The 22,969-nt window shown below is 39.3% G+C and overlaps 1 protein-coding gene across 2 annotated transcripts in view; it reads right to left on the reverse strand.

The window, feature by feature from the left end:
- Positions 1-22,969, reverse strand: part of SYT1 (synaptotagmin 1) — a 926,879-nt gene that overhangs the window by 490,504 nt on the left and 413,406 nt on the right. For both annotated transcript variants that reach the window (XM_073651880.1, XM_073651879.1), the window contains exon 5: positions 15,577-15,645. The gene's annotated coding sequence lies outside the window, so the exon portion shown is untranslated. The remainder of the gene's footprint in view (positions 1-15,576; positions 15,646-22,969) is intronic.

Consider the following 22,969-nt stretch of genomic DNA (forward strand, 5'->3'; position numbering starts at 1 on the left):
GCAGCCGACACATCCTTTTTCTTTCCCATTTTGGCAGAAAATGTAGGCTGCTTAATAATGTGAGAGAGCCTTCTTAAGTAGTCTTGCCTTTCATTGGACACACCTGCCAAACTAATTAGCACAGGTGTCTGCAATTGCTTACAGTGATATAAAGAGCCCTGACACACATCACCATCAATGAGTTTAACTGACAAACAAACAAATTCTTCCCTTATCACTCCTAAACACTTTTTGCATAATAATTTGGAACGCGGTGTACATGTGCTTTTCCACAAAACACCAGCGGTTCACGTAGTGAATCTTACAGTTCTAACTTGCCAACCGTGGTCTGTATGGAATTGTTCAATAAAGGGCCCAAAATTAAGATAACATAGATGGGAGAGGTCTCTATGAATAGGAATTCCTAAGTATTTGATACCCTGTGAGGGCCAGGCAAAGGGAAAGTTGGACTGGATGGAATCCTATATGGATTTGGGGAGGGAGACATCGAGGGCCTCAGACTTCGCTGCATTGATTTTAAAATTTGACCATGTAACAAAGTGATCTATTTCAGCCATAACAGCATGGATGGATATATGTGATTGAGTAATATATACTAGGACATCATCAGCAAATAGAGAGCACTTGTACTCGGTGCCTCCCACCTCAATCCACCTAATATTGGGGTTATGGCGAATTGATGAGAGCAGGTGCTCCGTCACTAGGATGTATAAGAGAGGGGACAGAGGACATCCCTGCCTTGTCCCATTGGTGATTGTGAAAGGTGATGAAAATGTTCTGACGCACCCCCTGGGCCTTGGGACACCCGGAGCCGGACCCTTTTTGGTGGATGCTGGTGGTTGTAGTCTTCGTGGCGGCGACCCGGTTCCGTGGCTCAGGGCGGTCAAACCAGTGGCGGAACTATTTATGTGGTTTTGATGTTTAAATGTCCGACTACGCCACCCGTGGATTGCGGTCAGAGTGAACCGCCGCTACAGGGCAGACCGCTGAGGCTGGTGTTGTGGGTGCAGCAGAGCGTAGCATAACTCCCCACGGGAGGAGTATAGCCTCAGGGCAGTGTATGCGGAGGATGGGGGTGATGGTGCAGGGCAGCAGCAGTAACGACACGGAGTCAGTGATGCAGTCCAGGGCCTTTACTCACAGTTCTTATTATCCAGACCACGTCTGCAGGTAACGGCTGCCCACGTCGTACTGTGCTCACCAGGTGAGGGGCTCAGACAACTCCCAGATAACTTTGGAGCACTTCACAGGACCCCCTTTGTGTGTCCTTTGTCTGGCCTTTCTTACCAACACTTCTGTCTGGCTGCCTCGGGCCTCCTCTTGGTAAACTTGGCGCCAGTTTCCCTGACCCTATGTGGTGCCTTCCTAGCGGGTGTAGCGAGGGGCTGCGCCACATAAAATGTCAGAGCCTCCGGTTTCTAGCTGAGGGTCGTTTCCTGCCTCCACTTGTTCGGGGAGCGGTCTCCCCCTTTGGCCTGACCCCTCCACGCAGGTGGATTCGGGCGTGCGGTGGCGACTCGCCCGTCCGCACCCCTGGGATCCCTTCATTCCTCATTCCTGGAGCCTTCTCCGCTCCTCTTCCTTCCTTCTCCCTCTTCCAGGCCTGGGCCTCTGTTACTAGGCCCGCCTCCGGAGCAGAGCTCATGCAGAGCCCCTGCTCCCTGCCACTTCTGCTCAGACTTCTCTGCACTGAACTAAGATGGTGCCCACCTTTTATACTCCCTTCTCAATGCACCCAGGAACTGCTTCCTCCCTGCTCCTGCACTACAGGGTTCCCCTTCCTCAGTGTTCCCTCCCACCACTCCAGCCAGGGACAGGGACTGTCGTGCCCATCTCAGGGGCATATTGGTCGCCCTGCCCCACGGCAATGTGGTGTAATGCATGCAGGTGTCGGGTCCTGATCCACACTCCATCCTTACCTGAGAGTGAGATATCACACCTCTGGGTGAGGTGCAATACGTCTGTAGCAACCGAGCCCTCAGGGTGCTACAGTTCCATTTATCTTCAGCCTAGGTGACGTATTGCGATACAGGGCCGTGATTTTGGCTATAAAAGGGTCCCCTAGACCCCTACCCCAAGCTTTTTAAGAGAATCATATATGGCGTGCCAGGAGACTCTATGGAATGCTTTCTCAGCATCCAACGAGAGTATCTAATTACAAATTTTTAACTGCATCTAGCCCAGGAAATACTTTGTGCCTAGTAGCAGTGTCTGCTAGTCAGCGGATTATCCCGGCTGTTAAGCAAGCTACACCACCTGTAGTTTAGACACTTAATTTTTTCAAAGGAAATGCTTCGGGACCATGGGATACTCAGTGAAGAGCATCAGGAGGCACCCCAAGGCATAGGGGCTGGGACTGGCAGTAGGATGCCTTGCGGTGGACAGCCGAGCTCGATCCTTATAAAAGCTTTTTAACTGCAGCAGCTTTAGTGGACGCTACTGGAGCTGGAATTACGCGGCTGCTGGCATGAGACTTGCCCTCCAATAGATCCTTGTAAATGGATTTAAAGTGTATTCATTCAAATTAGAGAGACAATTTAAATTAAAAAGCTTAGAGCTGCCTCCACCACAGGGGGGCTCGCTCAACCCACCAGCGGACAGGCACCAGTATTGGGAGAGGGGGGCTGGCCATCAGGGTTCACCGCGGCTCTGGCACAAACCCGGCGACACGGAGGTGGCACGGGTAGGAGCGGACTGGCCATGTCGGCTTCTCACTTTTTGGATTTTAGAAGGGCATGACATGCCTATATCTGTGTCTCCCCCTCCTTTTACTCCTCCACCTCTTTTATTTTCACATGACTATATGTACTTGTCACTTTTCCATGTGTTAGTTGTGTCTTCTGAGCAGTTTGTCAGCTTTTGGACACCTTTGAAGGTGTTTTCTATGTGTTTCTATGTGTTTTTGTTTGCCTGCCATTGGTTTTAACGGTGTTCGAAGGTGTTCGACGAACAGTTCGACGAACCGAACCGAACTCGAACACTACGGGGGTGGCTCAACACTAATAATCACCCTGCGGGCCAGATTTGGCCCACGGGCCAGAGTTTGGCATGTGTGTCTTAGATGGTCTCTACTTGTCAATTCAAGAGCAGGGGGAATGTCTCAGGCCACTTAAAACACTATATAAGAGTAGTCTGAGAAGCTGACAGTTATTTTACAGAATTGAAGAAAGGACTGGGTTTCAAAGAAACCCTATCAAAAAGATTGAAATGGAGGTAACAGATATTTTAACTATACGTTATGCATTCATTGCTCAATTTCTATTGTGTACCAAAGAGTTGCAGTAATACAAATGACCATACACTTTGCTTGACAAAAATTATTAAATTATGTGAAATGTCAGTACAACAAGATGTCTACATTTATTCCTTAAAAAGAAACAAATTTGACTGTAATTGTAGCTTTTCTCTATTGAAGTGAATGGTGCTAAGCTTTAATAGGACGCATAACCTGTGGACAGGTGTGGTGCTCTTTTTGGCAAAATCAATGAATAAAATATTGCAGTTCAGCAGTAAGTTTATTTCATGAAATCATTACAATAGGGAAGTGATTATGATGAAAAACTGGAAAGATAATAATCACAATAGGGTCTTAACTGGGTTTAAAAAGGAAAATGAAAGCAAAGAATATGCTCTCCTTCAAAGGTTGCGAAAGGCACAAGCCCTGTTAATGCTGAAGACACTGGCTGCTGCAGATCCACAAAAGGAGATTTCATGTGGATCTGGAGAAAGTGGAGATGAAACCGCACTGCCAGTAGTAAAAATGCAGTAGAAAACCTTGAAAGTATAAATGCAGTTTTTAGTTAACAATGCGTTTCAAAGCACACCTGCTTCTTCAATCAGCATAAACCACGGACATCGATTTTTACTACTGGCAGCTAGGGATGAGCGGTGTTCGACTAGAACTGTTCGCCAATCTCAAATTCGAGCTGTTTTGGGCGGTGTTCGAGTTGTTCGACGAACCCGAACGATTTGCAAAAAATTCGGCTGTTCGAGGTTATGTTCGATAACTGTTCGTGCACCAAAAGCGTGTCCTGCATGTCTGGCGCTATTTAGAGCACCAATCATGCAGGGATTGTCTGCCACTCACTGTAATGCCACAGCCATGGTGGTTGTGGCATTAGAGTGATTGCCCAAATCGATGGGAACTGTGATCACAGTGAAACATGAAAAGCCGGCAATTCAGCAGCGGCGTACACCGGTACCCGACAATTTAGAACCGAAAGAATAGAGCTTCACACATAGATTAGATAGATAGAAACATGTCAGTCACATATATATGAAGTACAGTGACAGTGTTGGTTACTGTACTTGTCATTTAGTGTAAAGGATTTATTTAAAAAAATAATGGTGTTTTCATGCACTGTCTCTTTAAAAAAGCCGGCCGGCAATTTAGCAGCGGCACCCGACAATTTAGAATGGAAGGAATAGAGCATCACACATAGATTAGATAGATAGAAACATGTCAGTCACATATATAATAAGTACAGTGATAGTGTTGATTACTGTACTTGTCATTTAGTGTTAAAATAAAGGATTTATTTAAAAAAAAATTGGCGTGGGGTTCCCCTTAATTTTAGGCTCTAGCGGAGGTTAAGCAGACGGCTGGGGCAGATGTTTGAAGCCTGGGAAGGGGGTAATACCCACGGAGCTTCCCAGGCTACTAATATCAGCCCCCAGCTGAATACCTAGCCTTTACTAGCTATTAAAATGGGGGACCCCCCAAAAAAATGACGTGGGGTCCCCCCTATTTTATTAGCTAGCAAAGGCTAGGCAGACAGCTGGGGGCTGAAATTAATAGCCCAGGAAGGGTGCCATGAATATTGGCCCCCTCCCAGGCTAGAAACACCAGCCGTCAGCCGCCCCAGAAATGGCGCATCCATAGGATGCGCCAATTCTGGCACTTAGCCTCGCTCTTCCCACTGCCCTGTAGCGGTGGCAGTGGGGTAATAGGGCTGGGGTTGATGTCAGCTTATAATGCCAGCTGACATCAAGCCCAGGTTAGTAATGGAGAGGCGTCTATAAGACACCCCCATTACTAACCCCGTAGTCAAAGTTAAAAAAAAACACAAACACCCAGAATAAAGTCCTTTAATTGAAATAAAGACACATTTCTTTATTGTTCTAAATTAAACCATACTTACAATCACGCCCATTCCAGCTGAAGCCAACGATCCCCTGCAATAAAAGAAAAATAATAAAGCAACATAATCCTTACCTTTCCATGGTTCCCACGACAGCTTCAGCTCTGCTACATTGAGATGACAGGCTGGACCACAGCAGAAAGCTGCCATCCAGCCTGTCATCCCGCAGACACTGAGAAGCGCAGGCTTGCTTGCGCTCCTCAGCGTCTCTCTGTGACGGCATCCAGATGAGCCGAGTTCATGTCCAATGAACTCGGCACACCTCATGCACGTCACTGACAGCGTGGGAAAATTCTCACGCTGAAGCGCTGAGTGCAGGAGAATTTTCCCACGCTGTCAGTGACGTGCATGAGGTGAGCCAAGTTCATTGGACATGACCTCGGCTCATCTGGATGCCGTCACAGCGAGACACTGAGGAGCGAAGCAAGCCTGCTCTTCTCAGTGTCTGCGGGTTGACAGGCTGGATGGCAGCGTTCTGCTGCGGTCCAGCCTGTCATCTCGATGTAGCAGAGCTGGAGCTGTCCTGGGAACCATCGAAAGGTAAGGATGAGGTTGCTTTATTATTTTTCTTTTATTGCAGGAGATCGTTGGCTTCAGCTGGAATGGGCGTGATGGTAAGTATGGTTTAATTTAGAACAATAAAGAATTGTGTGTTTATTTCAATTAAAGGACTTTATTCTGGGTGTTGTGTTTTCTTTTAACTTTCACTATGGGGTTAGTAATGGGGGTGTCTTATAGACGCCTCTCCATTACTAACCTGGGCTTGATGTCAGCTGGCATTATAAGCTGACATCAATCCCAACCCTATTACCCCACTGCCACCGCTACAGGGCAGTGGGAAGAGCGAGGCTAAGTGCCAGAATTGGCGCATCCTATGGATGCGCCATTTCTGGGGCGGCTGACGGCTGGTGTTTCTAGCCTGGGAGGGGGCCAATATTCATGGCACCCTTCCTGGGCTATTAATATCAGCCCCCAGCTGTCTGCCTAGCCTTTGCTAGCTATTAAATTAGGGGGGACCCCACGTCATTTTTTTGGGGGGTCCCCCATTTTAATAGCTAGTAAAGGCTAGGTATTCAGCTGGGGGCTGATATTAGTAGCCTGGGAAGCTCCGTGGGTATTACCCCCTTCCCAGGCTTCAAACATCTGCCCCAGCCGTCTGCTTAACCTCCGCTAGAGACTAAAATTACGGGGAACCCCACGCTAATTTTTTTTTTAATAAATCCTTTATTTTAACACTAAATGACAAGTACAGTAACCAACACTATCACTGTACTTATTATATATCTGACTGACATGTTTCTATCTATCTAATCTATGTGTGATTCTCTATTCTTTCTGTTCTAAATTGTCGAGTACAGATGCTGAATTGCCGGCCGGCTTTTTTAAAGAGACAGTGCATGAAAACACTATTATTTTTTTAAATAAATCCTTTACACTAAATGACAAGTACAGTAAGCAACACTGTCACTGTACTTATTATATATGTGACTGACATGTTTCTATCTATCTAATCTATGTGTGATTCTCTATTCTTTCTGTTCTAAATTGTCGGGTACCGCTGCTGAATTGCCGGCCGGCTTTTTTAAAGAGACGGTGCATGAAAACACTAATATTTTTTTTAATAAATCCTTTACACTAAATGACAAGTGCAGTAACCAACACTGTCACTGTGCTTCTTATATGTGTGACTGACATGTTTCTATCTATCTAATCTATGTGTGATGCTCTATTCCTTCTTGTCTAAATTGTCGGGTACCGGTGTATGCCGCTGCTGAATTGCCGGCCGGCTTTTTTAAAGAGAGTGTCTTCTGAGCAGTTTGTCAGCTTTTGGACACCTTTGAAGGTGTTTTCTATGTGTTTTTGTTTGCCTGCCATTGGTTTTAACGGTGTTCGACGGTGTTCTAAGGTGTTCGACGAACAGTTCGACGAACAGCTCCTCGAACATCCCGGTGTTCGACGAACCGAACCGAACCCGAACACTATGGGGGTGGCTCAGCACTACTGGCAGCACAGTTTCATCTCCACTTTCTCCAGTTGCACATGAAATAGGGAAGTGATGACATTTTGTATTCTCAACTATAAATAGAGCCTAGTTATGGGTCCAAAATTATTACATAATTATTAAGTGAATTGATTGCAAACTAATCGAATTTGCTTATCTTTTTTCAAACCCCTTGGATTCTCACCAATCTGACGTTTTGGGAATTCGATTCACGAGTAAAATTTTGGCAATCTGGCTGACACTTTGCTGGATTCATATGCTCCAAGAAAGAAAAACAAGAAGAGACGAGAGCTGGAGCGGAGCAGGTGCCTTATAAACCAGTGGAAGACCATCAGGAAGCTCTTGCGGCAGGGACATGTAAGGGTCTAGATGAGTATGAATTTGTATTGCTTTAAAACCCTTCCCGGGTGATCCAATTATTATACTTTGGAGTTGGGAAACCTTAGAGAATAACAACTCCTTTTTTTTAAGGCAAGTGGGCTCATCCTTCTAACATTGAATAAATTGGGTTGAAATTGAATTTCCTGGCTACCTTTCCAGGCTGACTTTGAGTGAATCTGCCAAATTCGGATTTTAGCATCTCTCCATCTTTAAATATATACATTTTTATATTTCCCACAGTAAAAATCTACGTGTTATTCTTTGCATCATTTTTATTATTATCATCATTTTATTTTAGCACAGAGATTTCAACTCAAATGGAAATACCTGTTAACCCATCCTAGAGACATACTTCTGTCTTCTTTGAAAGGAATAAACCATATTAGGTGAATGGATGAAGCTATTTGTCAGCTATCCATGCATTATTAAGGTTTATTTGTTCCACATATTTGTTGCTTCTTTTGAACCAGTCGAGAAACTCTTTCATTTGTCTAATTTATAAGCATTCCCGGGCTTGCATTCCAGTACTTTAGAAGTGTCACCAGCAATAACTATGAAAAATTGCAGCTTGCATCTTGCTCTACTTTCCTTTTTCCAGCTTTAAAGTCGATCCCAACTACCAAAGGGAGTTCAGCTTCGAACGTAACAAATCTAATTTAACCCCACTGAATTTCAATCTCTCTGCTTAATGGTCATTTTGTAGAGCTTGAACACTTTTGAACCTGCGCTGAATCATTGATATTCAAAAACGCAATCAAACTTAATATTCTAATAGCGGTAGGTGCGACACAATGCAACCACAATGCTGAATATATTATTTTTGCAAAAATAATGTTTCACAACTACATGGACTGCAAAAAAGAGCAGCATTTTCACTATGAATAGTTTTACAACTTCTATTATTAAACAGTATTGTAGCCCAGGCGATATCTAGGGAAAGGTTTTAATAGGCAGATTGGAATGCAAAATGTCACAGTGTCACAGAAATAGATTATTACGGAAACCAAGGAAGAATTGATTTGACTGGCCATTTGGCATTCAATTTGCACCTGTCTACTGTGCAGCTAGGGATAGAATGATTCCACAAACAATTAGAATCAGCAATTATTCCTGAAAATATACTAGTAAAATTAGAAACCACAGTAATATGTGGTAAAACATAATATGTGAAAACATACATTGGAGTGTGGCATAGACTATTTACAGTGTGAAATATGCTCAATGAATATTTATAGAAAATTTCATATGTAAAAATACTGCGAATATAATTGATCTCTAGACAAATCTAAACCTCCACATTTTGTCCAGTGTCTCGTTCCCAAAATGAAATGTGGTCATGGGCATTAACGGAAATTTTTTTATCTTCTTTTCACTGGAGTCCTCATTTTTTGTGTAAACAAATACTATTGGGTGAAGAGAATATATCATTCATACAGCTTTCCCAGTTAGAGATAGTGGAATTAATGCTGCCCTAGGCACTTTAAGTGGTCGCGCCCCGAACTGGTAAGTCAGACTATGGCTATGTTCACATGTCCAGTGTATGGTCAGTATTTTACATCAGTATTTGTAAGCCAAAACCAGGAGTGGGTGATAAATACTGAAGTGGTGACATGTTTCTATTATACTTTTCCTCTGATTGCTCCACTCCTGGTTTTGGCTTACAAATACTGATGGAAAATACTGACCAAATACTGATCATGTGAACGTGACCTCACCCAAACAAGTGGAATTTTGTTAATTAAAAGATTAATGGAAATAATGACACTAGCTTATGATTAATTTATTTGCAAAGGTATTCTTATAAAAAAAGGAATGATCACTGGTGGTGGTACTGTGCCCTGGGATGGCATCCAGAAAGGTTAGGCAGAAGATGTAGTCCACAGGAGGAGAGAAGACCCACTGCTCCCTGCATCTGTTGTCTTCTGTAGTTTCTCTTAAACAGATAGTAAGAGAACACAGGACACTGCATTCTCATGTCCCATTGGAGAAGAGACCACTGCACTCGGATTTAGAGATTACTGTTATATATGTCATTATTTTTTACCATCTTCACTCAGTAGGTGTTGGTCAGGCATAATAGGTAGGGTTTTATCACTGGATAACTTTTCCCAAAATCAGGGGCAATCAAAATGTTTTGAAAACATACTGAAAATTCAAAATAGTTTATATACAGCCTCATAAGTAAAGAATTTTCAGGTAAATAATACACAGTGTTACTTCCAATAGGCGACACTAGAGTTTTTGTTTGCTTCCTCCCCGAAGAGGTTATTTGCATATTTAAATTCCCAGGGGAACATTATATGGTCTGTAAGTCTCCCTACACTGACTTTACACTCTTCATAGGAAGAAACTTTACCCCTTAGAATACCTGTCAGAGGCCTCTCATCCAGCCAAATCAATTCTCCTGCTTTACAATGATGAGGGTCAAACACCCCAAAAGACATGTTTACAAATTGAGTTTCTGGTTTGGCTTCTTATCCTAAGTTGTGTTGCAATGTCCTTTAAAGGGTCGATATTGACTTTTTGGATTGCTACATCCAATAGCGGGCACTAGAGTTCCTATCCTCTTGCTCTCTGAAAAAGCGATTGACATTTTCACGTTAAAATCTTGCTATGAACACCAGCTGCATTACCTGTTATCTATAAAATGAAGCTAGCTGCAATCACAATAACCTACACAAACTCCTCCAGCGTCAACAATTCACCAACACAATTATATTCTATAGATACTATTTTCAAAAATTGCTTGGGAATTTATGGATGATCGGGAAACCCACTGTGAATATATTGCCCAAGGACCCACTATTGCCTGAAGCTAGTACCTGATAATACCTATCAGTAGTGCATCATCTTGACTACTGCAAAAGTCTACTAATCAGCCTTCCTCTTAATAAAGTCTCCCCTCCCAAATCCAGAATGCAGCAGCCAAGCTTTTATTTCTGTCCATCTGCTACACTGATGTCTCCATTTTATGCAATGGGTGCCGATCCAGTACAGAAAACTCACCCACGAAGCTCTCTGCACCATCGTAAGTCTACTCCCTTATCTCTACCTGTGCATCTACTACTCTACCTGTGCTGCTAATGATTTAGGGGTCAGATTATACAGACCGACTGGTGGCATGATATAAACGCTGATCGGTAAATTTTTATTGATTGGCGGTAGCTTAAATGCTTGTTTACACAAGCAGGCCAAAGTAAACTATGTGCACTGCCACTAACTATGCGCACATAGGCTGCCATTGTTCTCAGCAGTGCTTATACAGGACAAAGCACCGGCAAGAACAATGATCTTTTATGCTGCTTAAAAGATGATTTCACCAATGAACGAGCATTTTGCATGTTCTTTGGATGATTGGCAGCCTGCTTAAATACAAAACAAATCATGAAATAAGTATTTTTGACAACGCTCATCCACAATTGTTTTGCAGTGTAAATGTCCCTTAAGACAAACATCTTTCCTAGTCAGAATTGCCCATTCCCATCTCCAAGACTTTTCTTGAGTTGTACCAGTGCTCTAGAACAGGGTTCCCCAACTTCAGTCCTCAAGGCCCACCAACAGATCATGTTTTTAGGATTTCCTTAGTATTGCATAGGTGATGGAATTATTGCCTTTGCAGGTGATGGAATTATCACCTGTGTAATACTAAGGAAATCCTGAAAACATGATCTGTTGGTGGGCCTTGAGGACTGGAGTTGGGGAACCCTGCTCTAGAATGCACTACTCCAGACAATCTGATTAATTCCCAGTGTTCACAATTTTAAAAGGGATTTCCAAGCATGGGACAGAATTCTGCAATCACTGTATATGACTGCAGACTGCTGAACTGTAACAGCATGCAGTCTACAGCATGCGGTCTTCGCGCTGTCACGATTCCCCGATATTGCTGGTATGAACAGATGGTCACATGACAATATGTATGCAATTTGCATACTTGCAGTCATCTGCTGACTACACGAGCTCGGCTTCACTCCATACATAATATCACATGACCGCCCGCTCCCAACAGCAATACTGGGGTATCATGACAGCGTGCGCTCTGCACACTATCACAATTCAGCAGTCTACACTCTAAGTTTTTGACTCAAGTCCTTTAAGCGTAACCTAAAAACACATGTCTTTAGGCAAGTCTGGAGTGAGTTTGCTGCACTGAAAGTAAAGGGGCTGAATAATATTGCACGCCCCACTTTTCAGTTTTGAATTTGTTAAAAAAGTTTAAAATATCCAATAAATTTCGTTCCACTTCACAATTGTGTCCCACTTGTTCTTGATTCTTCCCAAAAAAATTTGAATTTTATATCTTTATGTTTGAAGCCAGAAATGTGGCAAAAGGTAGAAAAGTTCAAGGGGGCCAAATACTTTCACAATGTACTGTATATTGGCTGGTGGCCAGCTCATACAGCTTCACATGAATACCGCTGTTTATTATATAGACAGTTGGATCGTTCATGACAATAATTATTATTATTGCTATTATATTATACATTTGGTTCCTTGACAAACCTCAAGGAGACCAGGGGGAAACAAGTCGAGACATGGATTCATACACTATAGGGATAAAAGTCTGCATAATATAAGTATAGTTATCATTAATACTTTATCCTGGCTGGTTAATACCTTTTTGATTTATGGGGACATTGCTTTCCTGATATTAACATATTCCCTGATGAGCATGGACCATAAGAATGCCTAATTAATGGTTTCAGGGATACTGAGAACTTTTTGAGACATTATCTATCTATCTATCTATCTATCTATCTATCTATCTATCTATCTATCTATACATATATAAAACAGTTTTGCACATTTTTGCTTGGTATTCCAATTGTGGCTATTGTTCTGATATGTATATCTGTCTATCTTTGGTATACATCCAGGGTTATATTTTTACTTACTATGCTGCACTTTAATTATAGGTTAGGTGTGTACTAGCATCTTTAGGGATATCCGACATTGATCGGGGGCGCCATATCGCAATATCTAGAGTGCCAACCTCCGCGGGTAGGTAGGTACACTTTAGGGAATATTAGAGAATTTGTAGTACCCTGATACCCTACTCCATTTATTATTATTATTATTATTATTATTATTATTACTTGTGTTTGGGCCTAATAGACTGTATATAGATAGAGAAACCTCTATATATATTTTTTAACTTCAGTGTTTTTCACAATTTTATTAGTAATTAATAAAAGTTATGTATTGTGATAACATTATAGTATAGAATTAATTATGTAGTTGTTTTGTAGAGCTGGTAGAAAGTTAAATTCTACAATTAGGAATGAATGAGAAAATCTGTTCTGTAATGCAGACAGGGCACATCCACTACCGGCTCTGGCACTGCTGCTGTGTTGTAGCTTAGTGGTTGAAAGGACTCATTTCTACACATCATTCTATTAATAATTCATACTTAGTTGCCTGGCAAGGTAAAGTGAATTAACTCCACATAACTCACTATATGCATGAATCAGCACCTAGACTTTATCAAGTGTCAGTGTGGGTTCATTTAGTAATGAGAAGGTTATGAAAATATTCTTCGGACCATAACTTACTTTTTTTTTGCTTGCTCAACACATTGTTTTTGCCTTTTTAATATTTAGTGTGTTTTAATGTAACTGTAAATTTGTGAAATACATTTATAAATGACATGTTACAATGTTGGCCTTGTAAACGATTGGGTAACAAATTGTAGTAATAGTAAATTTACATGGCCATTCTTGATGAATTTTCAATTATTGCAAGGTAAAAACAATTGTCACTATTGACACATTGATTGGTATATCTGTTTTAGGCCACGTTCACACATTAAGTATTTGGTCAGTATTTTACACCAGTATTTGTAAGCCAAAATCAGGAATGGGTGAAAAATACAGAAGTGGTGACGTGTTTCTATTATACTATTATTCTGACTCTTCCACTCCTGATTTTGGCTTACACATACTGATGTAAAATACTGAGCAAATACTGAATGTGTGAACGTGGCGAGTAAAACGGTCTCTATTTTGCATTTGTATTAGTAAGCCATAACCAGAAAAGGAAACAATAGAGGAAGAAATTGTAATAAAAAAACTCATACCTCTTCCATGGTTTGTACCCACTCCTATTTTTAGCATACAAATACTGATTCAAAATTCTGATTAAAATAATGCTGTGTGAAAATGGTGTAAAGTATGATGGCTTTCTTTAAACTTCAGATAAATATTGATCTCTGCCTCTAGGAGCCTAAATAAATTCGAATTCATGTGGTTCCTGCGAACTACAACTTGTTTAGGTATTCTTATGCCCCAATGTGATCCATGTCTACCACTTTGTCATTATTTCCATCTGCCATTTACCTAAGATGCCAGAAGGAAATTAATGTAGGAACTGATTCCCATTGTTTGCAATTGGATCGTAACTACCTGTTTGGCAAATCTGTTGTGGCGCCTGAATGGTGCAAGCACCGATCCAGTGGTTAGATCACAACTTTTCATGAAATGTGATCCAGTTACAGACAGAACCTGAGAGTGAAATGATGAAAAGTATAGTGGTAACGGAGAACTGAAGAATATTTGCATCAGTTTTGCTACCCCTTGTGATCCAGTTGAGTTGCCTCAGGCAAATAACTGAGCCTGGTGCAATGAATATATGATTATACATGATCCCAGACTTACATTATAAAAAAAGTAAAAAATAAATGAAACTCACACTAAGAAAGTCTTTATGTTTTATATAGTTCTTTCTAGTCATTTCCACTGTTGCCTCAAAAGTCAGAACATGATATTATTCAGCCAGCGAAAGACCTGGAGAAAATATTTGATCACTCCTGTGTAGGGAGGAGCAAAACTATTCACAGGACCGTGTTCCAGCACCTAGACCTTCTACTTACAGCCATCTCTGGGTACTCTCTAAATTAGCCGGCCTGGCACAACATTGTAGTGGAGGTGGGGTGCACACTGACTTTGTACAAGGTCGGCTAATTAGCTGAGGGGGGCCGGCAGTTAGGAGGTGGTCTGCAGGGCTCCTATCCAGCAGACATGGAATACTGATATGGCCATTGGATCTTTGCCTTGCAAGTTTGTTCGCGCATCTTTACTCTTGTCAGAACTGCCTCCCAAATTGTACCACGCCAATAATGGGTATCACTGTACCCATGAGGGAAACCTCACAGTTTAGATCAGCTAGATTAAAGTAACACCAATCCAAATGAATACTTGTTTGATGAGGCTAAGTCATGTTGGGCAGATGACACTAGTTTATGTGTTTGGGAACTAGCCTCATCATATTAAGCTTTAGTGGTTAATCTTGGTCAAAGATATGATATTTTGTCAGTAGATTCTGTCAGGTCCAGTGTCCACTAATGCACCGATGAAACAAAATAATGATCTGACTTGTTGGATTCCATTATTTTTCCTGAATGTGCCAGAGGTTCCTGTGGTTTCTCCTCCAGAAAAAATATTTATAGCATTTTTTAGAAAGTACGTACGTTTGAACTACCTGTACATAATTAAAGCATAATATGCTGCAGGAACAGCTGGTAAGCCTGCAAATACCATCTGTTATGAGCAACTATTAGGCTTTCAATATTTTTATGGGTTGTATCATGAAACAACATGAAGAACAGCAAGGGACATGGCTATGGTGTGCAATGTTAAATAGCATCCAGAAATATTTATCTTGGTTTCCTTACGTAAGTATAGAGAAAACAATTCTAATGGGAGATACAGTAAGGTTTTGTTGCAATAACAGAATGTGAAATACAAATTATTCTTGTCCAATCAGTTATAAAATATTCAGCATGAAATAAAATTATGTATTGAGTTATAAGAATGAACTGAAATAATAAAACAAGAGCAGGCACCAGATACATCAGATCAAATGACTTTCTAATAGGATTACAATCTATTATAAATTCTATAAATAGTACGCACATTAGAAGGCATTCTGGACACAAATAATCATTGCCAATGAGAAATAGCTTCTCTTTAATTACCTATATTAGATATTATGCTAAAAGGAATCAGAGGTCAGGTCAACAAAGTATTCAATGTTTTAGCAAAAATGTAATTTTACCTTTTAAAATAGATCAGAGCGGAGGTTATTCTTGTGTTTGCTTGTTCAACTTGCTCTTTATGATGTTTCCTGCACACAAAAAAACCTGATATTAGAAACAAATGACAACCTCAAAAATAAATACATGAGAAGTAAAATAAAATGATTGCCAAAGCTAAAGCCATTGTCTTCTTTCCTATCGAAATAATAGAATTGTTACAATTGATTGCTAATTTTTAATGGCCTGTACAATGGGGGAAAAGAGAAAATTATGGAAAGATAACATTTCATTATTATGCTAAATATTATTTCACCTGAACATCTGCAGCAAAATTTCAGTTATTGTAGTAAATATTGTTATACATTAGGAATGTGATGTCGCTGAATCAAAACTTAACATTTTGATAAACGGAAAAAGTAATTCATTCATTTGAAAAATTTACACCAAAGCAACATGACTATCACAAAAAATGTAAAATTAAAAATAAAGTCATCCTGGATAGTGGACCCGGCGGTCACTATTTTCACCTTGTTAGAGGGTCAAGTGATGGCCCAGACAAGAATAAGATGGTCCAGCACCGCAGCACCATCATATGCCTTTATATTTCTGAATACGCCTTTATATTTTTCCTATTCAGTTTGAAGGTCATTGGTTGCTTGTCCAGTATCTAGTACTGATAGCACTGTTATACGTAGACATCACAGGTTCACTGACCCTCTTTGCCGTGATATTTAGATACATAATTGTATTTTTCAACAATAATAGCTTTATAGGCAATTCATATATATGCCAACATATTGTCATTGATCAGACTGAAATTTTTTATCAATTAATATTTTCGAAGACAAAAAGTTACTGAAACGGACATCGAAAGGGAGGTGGAATTGGATTATTTTTATTTATGCAACATACTTTTACTTCTGACATTGTAGCTGACTGTATTATATCCAATGTCTGCATTTATAAAACTAGCTGTGCTTCCCATCATGCACTTGTTTGTGGAATTTCCTCTGAAATACTTTTCTTACCTGTATAAGTAGTACATTCACATCTGCATTAAAGGCTCCTTTAAAAGACTACATTAATAAAACATTTTTTTAACAGAATGGAGAGAATCATGTTAGGTGGGCTATGCTGTAGGACTGAGGAGCCTCGGAGCTTCAGATAAGATTTTTATTAGTACCAACGCGTTTCGGCTCTTTTCTCAAGGTAAAAAAACAAAACAAAAGCTAAAGCATTCTATCTACATTATAGATTCTGTAATTTTTACTAACAAAAAGAGCACAATGATGATTTTGACGATAAAATGATGGACCACATGATGGAAACCTGAAGAACCCCATTACATTAAATACAGTCTATGAGGATTGCTCTTATCATATGTTGGATCTGTTCCTTATATAGATTCTTTTATTCTGTTCCAGTCATCAGGGCAGTGCAAGTTCCTTTTAAGCCTCCATGGTCATTTTACAGATGATACAATAGCACTTTATATTTCTTATTTACTTGTATTTTTTTTTATAGGAATCATGCATTTCTATGATATTTCGATATACAGATCTGACATTTGCTATGTGGTCTGCCAGTTGCTTTAATTTTACCACGCAATGATAGCATGCCTGTCTAATTGTAAGACAGCAACTCCAGGGTGTTTTCGTTCCTACTGTTTGTCTGCTGTTCCTTTAGAGATAAGGAGTTTAAACTACCATCAAAAGCCCCTGAGCACTGCAAAAAGGAAAAGACACTTAGCATGAATTTGTAAAAGGAACACAAAACATATCTTGAGGGTTATCATTTAAAGAGCTTAGATTCCTGGACTTCTTTCTCCACTTTATACTCCTGTACTTCAGCTTTGGGCAATATGTTTTATTTTTTATTCGTGTGACAAGATATCCTCTGGTCTTAGTCTGTTTCACATTATATGTTATATTTCAGTAAACTAATCGAAGCCTATACATGAAATAAAATCTGGTATATAACTTATGTTTCACATGATAAAAATGGAGAAATGTAGCTTTTTTTAATACTAACTCTGTTTTTGCCTTTAATGCTATTGAAAATATTTGTAATCAATGTTTATTTAAATTTTATGTAAAGAATGCCAGTTATAGGATCCTATTGAAAGAAACAATTGAAAGAATCACTGATGAATAAATACAGTATATACTTAAAGCAAATATATAACAAATTAATATGATAATGTTATATTTTTTAAAACATTGTGCTAAAGGGTTTTTGGTTTAGTAAACATATCCAAGTAAGGATACATTGGCCATGACTAAGGAAACATTGCAAGATTCGATGGATTTTATGACTATCTGATGATTGAATAAAGAAGTTTTCTTATCTGGACTGCTGGATACCTCTATATTTGTTTGGACACATAGCAGCACCTAGTTGTAGCTCTTTTTCTGTGTATCCAGAGGAATCAAGTAAACATACAGGGAGCTGGTTCAATGTTTGTATCTGACATTTCCAAGTACCCTATTAGGAAATGTTGAAGTAATTGTGAAGCTAGTCACTACTCTCGGACAAGCCATGATGCAGGGTACTCAATCATTCTTGGGTCAAATACCAAGAGAGCATGTAGTAAAAAAGACGGAAAAGACAAAGACATAGTGAGGTAATGGTCCAAGGACAGAATACCAGGAAGATAGCGGATCAGAGCAAAGGGGCTAGGCAAACAAATGGCCAGAATGAGGTCCCAGGTCAGGAAGCAATAGATCAAGAAACAGAGCACAGGAGTACCAGGCAAAGCATCAGCGAGCAAATGCTACGATTGGCAGATATCTGAAGCTGAAGGATTAGCTAAGTATCTGTGTAATCATTTAGAACAGGGAACACCTGAAGGAAGCTCAGCACATCCCAGTCTCAGATTGGATGGCTGAACTGTCAAAACACTGACAGCTCAATATTCTCCTGCACTAGATTGGACGACTGAGCTGTCACTCACTGCATCCAAGACACACCAAGCAAAGGAATCATGACAGTAATTTACAGATCTCCTGTTCAGAGGGGGCAGTGATTAAAATGATTTGGGCAAATTCATTAAGACTAGCATTTTGTTAAGTTGGGCTGAACAGCAAAATACCAGCTACAGTTATAGGCGACTCATTTATTAACAGGGAGACACCTCTTAATAAATTAGTAGCATCTATTGCTGTGCGTATACCACAAAATAAAATCTACACAGATTAAGTGAAACGTTAAAAAGAGACACATTTTCATCAAATACAGTAAACAATATATTTGAAAGGTTCTCTTTTATACAAGAAACTGGAGCAGGGGGAATGAAAAATTTCTTCCAGTGTACTTTTCAGCTGGAAAATAAGGTAGATTATATATAGAAAAAAAATAGATTTTAATAACATGCAGAAAAGTTTAGTTTTGACAGTGATGGAATGTCAACAAATTGGACACTCGCTGTGAAGTTGCTCCTTACTTATTGGGGTTTGAAAAGTAAGATACTCTTAGTTCAGCTTATTTTAAACTTTTTAACAAAAATAAATTGTCAAAACAAGACAAACTGTAAAAAAAAGTTGTTTTATCCCGCTTTCATTATTTCCTCCCCTCTTCCAACAGACATAACTTTTTTCATCTTTTCTGTCAATATAGACATATAAAGTCTTGTCTTTTTGTGCAATGAATTGTAGCTTTGATTGATCCCATCCATTTTACCATGCAATGTACTTAAAAAAAAAAAAGAAAAAAAAAAATACAAGTGTGGCAAAATTGAAAAAAAAATTATCTCTGAAATTCTGGCAATATGATTCTAAAGGTGAATATGAATACAACAAAACTAAGCATGCACAGCTTTTTTTGTTTAAGTGGTAAAAAAATGGGCAAATGTGTAAAATAAAATTTTGCTTGTGTCGCCTTTTTCTGAGACCCGTACCATTTTAATTTTTTGATCGATGATGCTTATTTTCTTTGCATGCCAACCTGATAGCATTTTTTGGTAGATACATCTTGAACCCTTCCTATTGCATTTTTTGTGGTGTTGCAGGGTCCAATAAAACCCACTGGTGTTCTGGTGTTTATATTTTTTTCTCTTTAAAGTTGATCGATCAGGTTAATTCATGTTATATTTTGAAGACTTGTACTTTTACAGACACAGTGATACCCCATATGCAAATTTGTTATAATTATTTTTTATTTCTTTATTTTTAATGGGGCAAAAGGGGAATGATTCGAATTTTCATTTTTTTTTTACATTTTTCATGTTTTATAAACATGGTATGGTCAATCAATGGCAGTTTTAAAACTTAGTTATATTGGCATCAATGAATAAAAATATGTGTACATTATTATAAGACCACAGTAAGTCATGTTAAGCTTTGATTTCATACTTCATCAAACTTTTACCATTTTCAAAACATTTTCCTCTAACAATTTAGCCCTCTTAAAAAGAGTCAAAGAGACCATGGTTATTTTAATGTACTGTACATCTGGTTTTCACTATTGCAGGGAATCTGTCACCCTCAAAATGCTAAAACAAAATCTTAAACATTTACATAGGGTACTAAATACCTATAAAAATCATGGTAGCAGTGCACATTTTAGTGTACTGGTGGCTGAGAAACTGACCTTAATCCATATGTAAATGAGGAGGCTTTGGTGCACACTTGGCATGGATAATGGCTCAGTGCATTTTGTTCCTCCTAATCCTGATTGACAGCACTCACTTTCCCAAAGCGAGCACTGCCTGAACTCAATATGATACTGTGGGACCCCAGTGGCACAAACACAGTATCAATAGAATCGGTACAGTTGCATTCTGATCCATGGCTCCTGTCTGTGGGCGCAGCTCAGAAAACTGACGCACCTGGAAGTTTAACAAGTGAGCAGCTTCAGAGAGGAGGAGCGGGTAGAGAACATCTCTTACATGTGACTCCTAACATCATCATTTCATTAGCATGGATGGATACAGATAGAGTTCTGGCAGCGTTCGCTCTGGCAGGGGAGTGCTGTCAATGAAGCTCACGGGGGACTGCTAAAAATGAAAATTTTTATGGTGCACTAACTCCTTGACCATTTCAAGAAATAAACCCCCTTATTTGCATACGACTTAAAAGTTGATTTCTCAGCCACAATAAACTAAATTGTACATGGCTGGCATGGTTTTTAAAGGGGCTAAATACCCTATTTAACTGTATAAATTATTTATTTTATATTTTGATGGTGACAGCCTGCTTTTAAGGTTTTATTCTACTTTCATTACACTTTTGTTAGGTAGAGACAATGTAGACAAGTAACATCCAACAAAGTATGCCATTTCGGAGATGTTCTGACCAAGTCTTCTAAGAGCAGAAATTGTCTGTTGTCAAAGTCCTTCAGTTCCCTCAATATGGTCATTTTCTATCTTCAAGAACTGACTGTTCACTCTCTAATACCTCTGACCCCTTGGCTGGTGCCATGTTATGGCTGAATGGTACTTAGAGATATGTTGCATTAGTTGGGAAGACAGTTAAAAACATGAACTACATTAATACAGATTGGTTGTGAAATATGTACCCCATAGTTGACTCACAGTATCATCGTTCTAATCTTAGATAGAATAAAATGAGGATTGCACACTAATTCTAAACATGGAAAAGACAGATCAATATTATCTAATCGAGGGAACTTCACTGCATTCTGCATAATAAGTGAAATGCAATGAAAGGTCAAAGATCAGTTCATCTGCCGTTAAGCATCAGGTACTCAATGACCAGGTACTAGAACATAGACGACGTTTCATTCTAAAGTGTTAAATGAAAAAAGCTCCAGTAAATAGGTTTTAGCTTAAATTACTGCATCATTTTAAACTATAGAAGGGGATGTAATGTTTCATAGACTCCGTCACAGTAATCTGTACAAGAGATTTAACCTCTAACCCAAGTCCTGGAACTAATCCAGACATTAACTGTGACTTGATTGATACCATATATTTTAGTTATTATGTTTTACACATTTTCTGCAAAGAATTTATCATTATACCTTATTTTTGCATTGTGTTATTAGTATGTGGTAATTTACAATGCTTTTTAGCCAATTTAGAAGCTGAACCTATTACATTAAGGTGCTCCAATTGTTACAGTCTATTCTTTTTTAAACCGACATAACTGATTTGAAGAATTTTCCTAATGTTCCTGATAAGGTCACAGTGTTCCATTACTTAAAGCTCATGTTCACATCTGAACACCTTTTTTTGCATTTACATGTTGATTTAATAATATGTATCAAAAATCTGTACATACATTGCATTACTTATTAATCATGTTAATGGAAATTGTCAATAAATTTAATTATATAATCTAGAAGAAGAGATAGGAGAAAGCACATTATCAGAGCAAACAGGTAGGAAAATGGCACATCCACAATTTCTTGAAAGACTAATTTCTTTATTGGTAATCTATAGAAAATTGACAAAAAGTTAAAATCTACACATTATCATCACGGTTTTCATGGGTGAGGTGGTCCAAATTGATTTGCATCGAATAAATTTGATGTTAATAAAAGTAAGAAAGTCTTATACTCACCTCACCTTGGCCCTACCCATACTTGGCCCATTGACACGGCTCCTCTCCAGGTCTTCTGATAGGATCCTCTTTAGTCTTCTTGTCTCTCTAGCAGGTGGAACTGCTGACTTGGCACATGGGGTGGAATCCACATCATTGACTTTAACGACATGTGCCACACTCTATGCGGCAAGGTGAGATGAGAAACACGTCAATGAACAATGCACCCCATGTGACTACATGAAACTTAGTCAGTGGCATTGCCTGATTTTTTAACTCCTTTCCAGACCCTATTTTGCTGGATTCATGCAAATTGTGTCCCTAAAATGTAAGAATTGTTAGAGCATGAATTTAGGGTAAATTTGATTGATTTATAATCAATTTGCTCATCTCTATTCACAAAAGTTGTAAAGGTGTGCTATAAAAAGTGTTGTATAATTCCCCACACTTTCTTAAGACATGTTGAGTTATTACATGGGTGTTTCTGGTTTGAGACCACTATCAACACACTGGAGAAGAGAACAGCTATGCTTAGCATCCCAGTCTCTAAAACACGTCTTTGTATGACAGGGACAGCTCATTGACTTAGTGAAAAAAAGTGTTATGCTCCATTTTTTTGATTGAGCATCCCTATGAATACAGAGCACAATTCTCCAGTTCTCCACAAACAATTCAGTTGGCCCTTTGCCATCACAAGGGAGCTGAGCTTTATGCACATTGCACTCTACTAATGTACTGCATATCTGCAAAACACAAATCAGTTATGCTATTAGTTTTGTAATGGTAGCTGCACATTAAGTAACTAAGTAGAGGATTTACATGTTTCAATGATTTTATCCTGATTTTAATTTTTAGGCTACGTTCACAGGGAGTTTTTCAACCAGAAACTGCTTCAAGAAGCACTCATTTTTGG

The sequence above is a fragment of the Phyllobates terribilis genome, unplaced genomic scaffold, assembly GCF_046119375.1.
Source record: "Phyllobates terribilis strain yellow unplaced genomic scaffold, ASM4611937v1 Scaffold_11__3_contigs__length_659146591, whole genome shotgun sequence".
In the NCBI taxonomy this organism is placed as follows: Eukaryota; Metazoa; Chordata; class Amphibia; order Anura; family Dendrobatidae; genus Phyllobates; species Phyllobates terribilis.